Raw genomic sequence first — 6,613 nt, forward strand, 5'->3', positions numbered from 1 at the left:
GCCATGTGGCGGGAGCAGTGACCCCGCCAGCCTAAGTCCACTGCCTTACTCCTGCAGCAGCAAAGTGACTTCTGTGGTCAGATCCATGTTTTGTGGGAGTCCCCAGCGATGGGGGTGGGGGTGCCCTCCGTGAACCCCGTGGGTGTGGGGCAGGCGAGCAAATCTAAATCCAAAGTCTGGTTTAATGAAGGCAAACCCGCCCCCACCAGGATGGAAGGTATTTGGTGCAAATGGCCTGCGTCCAGCACCTTCCGACTGCTTCCGGTCAGGCTTTATCCGTGCAGACCAGTGGGGCACTAAGCCGCAGCAGGTCAGGGCCAGCTCGTTCTCCAGAAGGCAGCTCCTTGGTGGGGCGTCCCCAAAGCATTTCCCACAATATTCCCCAGCATTTTTGCATAAGCTAATAATTCCTACATTTCCTTCTGGATAAAGCTATTCTTTCTCACACTCCTTTCAGGCCCTGGGTGGGTGTCCAGGCCGGGGTGGGGGGGTGGTTAGGAACAAGGCATTAGGGCCCCGGTGGCATTGCAGGGTCGCTGCCTCAGGCCCAGGGGCACGGTGGGAACTGCTTCCTCCAGGAAGAGTCCTCCAAATGCTCCCACGTGACTGTGCTTCCAGACTTTTTCAAGGAACACCCTACACCCCACTACTAACCCCCCCCTACCGCCTCCCATAAATTCTGCTGCGTGTCTGTTCAGCCACCTGCAGACTCAGCCTCCCAGTCTGGTTTTCTGGGACTCCAGCTGCGACAGCCAATGTGGAGCGCCGTCCCCCAGGGAGGTGAGAGCCCAGGGGTGTCGGCGCCCCCCCCCGCCAAGTTGTCCAGCACCACGGGGATCAGTGTGCCACCCTCCTGTCCCGCATCCCCTGCGGCCTCAGATAAGCAGACACCACATCGATCAGCAGTTCAGTTCCCGGTATCAGGACCATGAATCCCCGGTGACCTCGCGGAGCCTGTTACTTCCCTGGTGACCTTCCTCCCAGGGGCGTGGTGACCTACAATGTCCTCCCTCGCATCAATTTCAGTTTCGGGGTCAATCACAGTTCTCTGGTGGAAACAGGAGGAGCTGACTTGAGATAATGCCCGAAGAGCGAGGAGGTGGGGAGGGGGAGGGAGGGAATGCGCAGGGAATAATTATTGGCCGGTGATGATTGGCTGAAGAAAGCTGAGCAGCCAGCCGTGAAAACAAGAGAATCAGGGCACCTTTGGACCCAGGGCTTTTAAGACAAGCCCCTGAGATGACTCAACTCCAACACCTTCAGTCCCAGAGGCCAATTTCTGGGAAACAGGAGCAGGAGCCAGCCAGCGCTGGGAAGGGAAGAGGAGCGGGCGGGAAGGGGTGAGCTGTGCCCCCTGGATGGGGCAGGGGGCTCCCCCCAAAGACAGGCTGCTGTACAGATAAATCACCCGCATGTCCTGCATAGGAAATGAGCCCCACACTTACCGTCTTAAGTCAGCCACCATTTGTATGACGAGTCTACTAGGCTGCTGGGATCAGCTGGCTCTTTTGGTTACAAGTTGGTAGGGCCGGCCCGGCCCAGCCTGGACAGTTCCAGAAGGGGGTGCCTGCTGTCGGTAGCCCACTCTGCTGAGGCTGGCATACTGCCCACTTGCCTCTTCCTTCACAGGGCCTCCCTGGGCAGCTTGGGCTTCTCACCACACGGGGTTGGCTTGAGCAGAGAACATTCCAGAAGTGCCTGGAGGAAAGTACGCTCATGTCAAGACACAGCCTGGGAAGTTACACAGGTCACTTCTGCCCATTGGCCAGAGCTAATCACAGGGCTTGCCCAGACCTAACGGCTTCTGCTCCCCGATGGGAAGAATGGCAGACCAGCTGTCACCTCTGTGACTCTGCAAAGGCACACTCGCTCCCCTCCCCCCTCCCGTCTCTGCTCTTCCTGTCTCCTCTCCCCTGTCCAGCCCATTCCCCCCGACCCCCACCCCCCACCCCGCAAGCGTGGAACAGATTAAAGTCTCCTGCACACAGTGGGGAGGGGGGCTCAGGCCTGCCCAGGACCCCCCACAGGGAGGAAGGACCTAAGCTCACAAAGTCCTGGGAACAGTAGGAGGCGGGAAAAGGAAGAAGGGGAAGGGGGAGACATTGCAACACACCCCCGAGGTTAAGGAGGCTTTCAACCAAGGAGTGGGGGGCCTGAAGTTGGTTTCCACTGTTCGCAAGGCACCTGGAGGGCTCACAAGAAGGGCTCAACTCACAGCCATGGGGTAAGGAGACACGTCTGGAACTGCACTAGAAGCCACTGGCCCGGACAACGCACATGGCCCAGAAAACTCGGGGGGAGGGGGGCGGCTCAGGCCCCCGCACCTGCCACAGGCCAGCAGCAGCAAATGCCAGCACAGCACTTGGAGGACGAGTCCTGTTGGGGGTGGGCCCGGTCCCTGGATCTGCCGTCGGGTAACTGATTGGCCGGGGGCGGGGGGGGGGGGGGGTCCTGCCAGATACCGTGGATGTTGGAGCCTCTGTTAACCTTTCTTCACTTGGTTACACTTTACCAGGCCTGAACCTGTTATTTGCCCTTTGGCTGCCCGGAGCCCCGCATCCCCCAGGCCGGGGAACCAGAGTTTCTCTCTCTGACCCCTTCTCACTGCCCTGTGACTGGAGGACTCCCAGTTATCCACTGGGAAGAGTGGGGACTCTGGCCTTCTGGTCCCTCAGCTCCACACATCTTCAGAACAAAGGACAGCTGGGAAGGATAAGGTCAGCCTCCTGCCTGTCCCCAGGCCTCCAGCTGAGCGGTGACCAACATCTGCCTGACCAAAATGCCTGAGGTCACCCCGGCACCCCCAAGGCAGCTGCCTCCTTCTCTCTCTGCCTCCACCCAGCACCTTTTCCCTCCAGGCCTCACCCCTTCCTTCTTTCCCCCCTCCCTCCTCCCACAAAGCTTCACGGGGCATCTTCCCCACAGAAACGCCTAGAGCCCAGTCCTGACAGGTAAGGGAGAGGGACACAGCCAGCTGTCAAAGCCCCAGCAGGCACAGCGAGGCCCCCACCTAGGCCCTGCCAAGGGCCAGGCTCCAGGAGCCAACGATGGTGGGGACATTTCCGACTGGGAAAACGTTTGCAGGAATAAAAACGAACATTATTCGGCACTAGACAGAAATGAGCTCTCAAGCCATGAAAGGACACCGAGCAACCTTAAATGCAGGTTGCTAGGTGAAAGAAGCCAATCCGGAAAAGCTGTCTACTGTAAGATTCCAACTATAGGACATTCCGGAAAAGGCAAAACTATGGCGACAGTAGAAGGATCTGTGGTTGCCAGGGCTTAGGGGAGAGGGAGGAATGAACGGCAGGGAAGGAGGACTTTTAGGGCAGTGAAACTATTCTGTATGATAGTAGAATTGTGGATCCATGTTCTTGTATATTTGTCCAACCCCCCAGAACACACAACATCAGGAGTGAACCCTAATGTAAGTTACAGACTTTAATTAATAGTATGTACTAACATTGGTTCCTTAGTTATAATAAATGTATTGTCCTCCTGCAAAGAATCAATAATAGGGGAAACTGGGGGAGATGGAGAGTGGAAATAAAACTCTACATGTTCTGTATAATTTTTATATACACATAAAAATGTTGTAAAAAGTAAAGTCTATTATGGCTGCCTGGGTGGCTCAGTCGGTTGAGCGACCGACTTCGGCTCAGGTCAGGATCTCACGGTTCGTGGGTTCGAGCCCCGAGCTGGGCTCTGTGCTGACAGCTTGGAGCCTGGAGCCTGCTTTGGATTCTGTGTCTCCCCCTCTCTCTCTGCCCCTTCCCTGCTCCCATTCTGTCTCTCCCCCCCAAAAAAATAAATAAAACGCCAGCGCCGCCTCTAGCTCGCCGAGCTCCAGCCGAAGGAGAAGGGGGCTAAGTGAGGAGGTATCAGCGCCACGGCTCAGACTGCCCGCAAATGGACCCGGGGGGTAAAGCACCGTAGAAGCAACTGGCTGCAAAAGCCGCTCGCAAGAGTGCGCCCTCTACTGGAGGGGTGAAGAAACCTCATCGTTACGGGCCTGGTACCGCGGCACTCCGCGAAATTAGACAAACTTCCGATCCGCAAACTTCCTTTCCAGCGTCTGGTGCGAGAGATTGCTCAGGACTTCAAAACAGACCTGCGCTTCCAGAACGCGGCTATCGGTGCTTTGCAGGAGGCAAGGGAGGCCTACCCGGTGGGCCTCTTGGAAGACACCAACCTGTGTGCCCATCCGTGCCAAACGTGTGACAGTTATGCCAAAAGACATCCAGCCAGCGCGCGGCATACGCGGAGAACGTGCTTAAGAATCCACTCCGATGGAAAACATTTCATTCTTTGAAAAACAAAAAAATTTTTTTTCTCTTCTTCCCATTGTTGGTAGTTCTGAACGTTAGATCTATTTTTTTTTTCCCCCATGGGGTCAGAAGGTACCGAAGTATGTGATTACAAATGGAAAAATTGGGGACAGAAATCAGGTATTGGCAGTTTTTCCATTTTCATTTGTCTGTGAATTTTTATTTAAAAAAATTTTTTTTTAAACGTTTATTTTTGAGACAGAGACAGAGCATGAACAGGGGAGGGGCAGAGAGAGAGGGAGACACAGAATGTGAAACAGGCTCTAGGGTCTGAGCTGTCAGCACAGAGCCCGACACGGGGCTCGAACTCACAGACCGTGAGATCATGACCTGAGCTGAACTCGGACGCTTAACCGACGGAGCCACCCAGGCGCCCCTGTCTGTGAATTTTTAATACAAATGCGGGGACATAAAGCATGAATGCAAGTCGGAATGCTTCAGTGAACACGTTTCAGCAGTTCAACTTTATAACAATTATAAATAAACCTGTTACATTTTTCTGGACAATGCCAGCAGTTGGATTTTTTTTTTTTTTTAAAACAAGTAAATTTCTTATTGAGGGCACCTAAATGGTGTTTGTAGCATTTTTATCATACGGCAGATGCCATCCATTCACTATACCTTTCTGAGTTGTCCTACATGCAAGTACATGTTTTTAATGTTGTCTGTCTTCTGTGCTGTTCCTGTAAGTTTGCTATTAAAATACATTAAGCTAGGGGCGCCTGGGTGGCTCAGTCAGTTAAGCGCCCGACTTCAACTCAGGTCACGATCTCGCAGTCCGTGAGTTCGAGCCCCGCGTCGGGCTCTGGGCTGATGGCTTGGAGCCTGCTTCCGATTCTGTGTCTCCCTCTCTCTCTGCCCCTCCCCCGTTCATGCTCTGTCTCTCTCTGTCTCAAAAATAAATAGACGTTTAAAAAGAAATTAAAAAAAATTAAATTAAATACATTAAACTAAAAATAAATAAATAAAATAAAACATCAAAAAAATTTTTTTTAAGTCTATGAAAAACAGTAGACAAGGGGCGCCTGGGTGGCTCAGTCGGTTAAGCATCCCATTCTGGATTTTGGCTTAGGTCATGATCTTGTGGTCGTGGGATCAAGCCCCGTGTCGGGCTCTATGAGTGTGGAGCCTGCTTGGGATTCTCTCCCTCCCCCTCTGCCCCTCCCCCGCCCCCGCTTGGGCACTCTCTCTCTCTCTCTCTCTCTCAAAAAATAAGAAATAAAATAAAATTTTTAAAAAGGTAATATTTGCTGAGATTTCTAAGGAAAATGCCCTCCCCCCCACCCCCCATGCACCTTTAGTTTAAGAACACAGTGGTGGCACCCTTCACAGCCACCGAAAAGTGGAGACACTCGGGCGTGCATCAGCTGATAAAGGGAGGAACAAAGAGAGGTCCAGCCAACACTGGAATTTTATTCCGCCATAAAAACGCATGGAGTACAGACACCTGTTACATTGTGGATGAGCCTTGAAAACAGGCAAAGTGAAAGAAGTCAGTCACAAAAGACCAAATAGTATACCGTTCCACTTAGATGAAATATCCAGAAGAGGAAGCGATTTCCAGGGGCTGGGGGAGGGGAGGGGGGAAGGGGAGGTGACAGCTAAGGAGTCCAGGGCTTCTTTAGGGGGTGATGACAGCGTTCTCCAGTTGTGAATATAATGTGACTACACTCAAAGTTATTGAATTATACACTCGAAAGGGGTGAGCTATAGCTCAATAAAGCTGTTTATTCTTTATTAGTTTTGTTCAATGTTTATTTATTTTTGAGAGCCAGAGAGAGACAGAGTGAGAGCAGGGAAGGGGCAGAGAGGGAGACACAGAATCTGAAGCAGACTCCAGGCTCTCAGCACAGAGCCCAACACAAGACTCGAACCCACAAACCATGATCCACAAAACCAGATAATGACCTGAGCCGAAATCAAGAGTCGGCTGCTGAATGGACTGACAGCCCCAGGGGGGTTGACCCCATGCCTGGCACGGGGCCAGAGGCTCTGACAGATTGTGTGAACCAGGCAAAGTCCACACTGGGGCCGGGCTGAACCCGATTCAAACCCCAGGTCCGCCTGGTGCCACCAGGCCCAGCAGGTGCATTCGGAGGTCCTGAAGGACAGAGAGACAGCAGGTAGGGCCAGGCCAGGCCAGCTCACCAGGAGCCCAGGACCAGAAGGAGCAGAAGCGGGCACTCGGAGGGGGCGGAGGGAAGGAGGGGTGGCGAGCGGCCCCATTTGTGGGGCACAGCGAGGTGCTTCGCTGGCGGGAGGCCCTCCAGAACATCAGCCCCAGA

At 53.5% G+C, this 6,613-nt stretch overlaps 1 pseudogene; it reads left to right on the plus strand.

Annotated features, from left to right (window-relative positions):
• Positions 1-2,219: 2,219 nt before the first annotated feature.
• LOC128774270 (histone H3.3A-like) lies at positions 2,220-4,491 on the plus strand (annotated as a pseudogene).
• Positions 4,492-6,613: the final 2,122 nt, after the last annotated feature.

Source organism: Panthera pardus, unplaced genomic scaffold (assembly GCF_024362965.1).
Source record: "Panthera pardus isolate Hobbes unplaced genomic scaffold, ASM2436296v1 HiC_scaffold_3, whole genome shotgun sequence".
In the NCBI taxonomy this organism is placed as follows: Eukaryota; Metazoa; Chordata; class Mammalia; order Carnivora; family Felidae; genus Panthera; species Panthera pardus.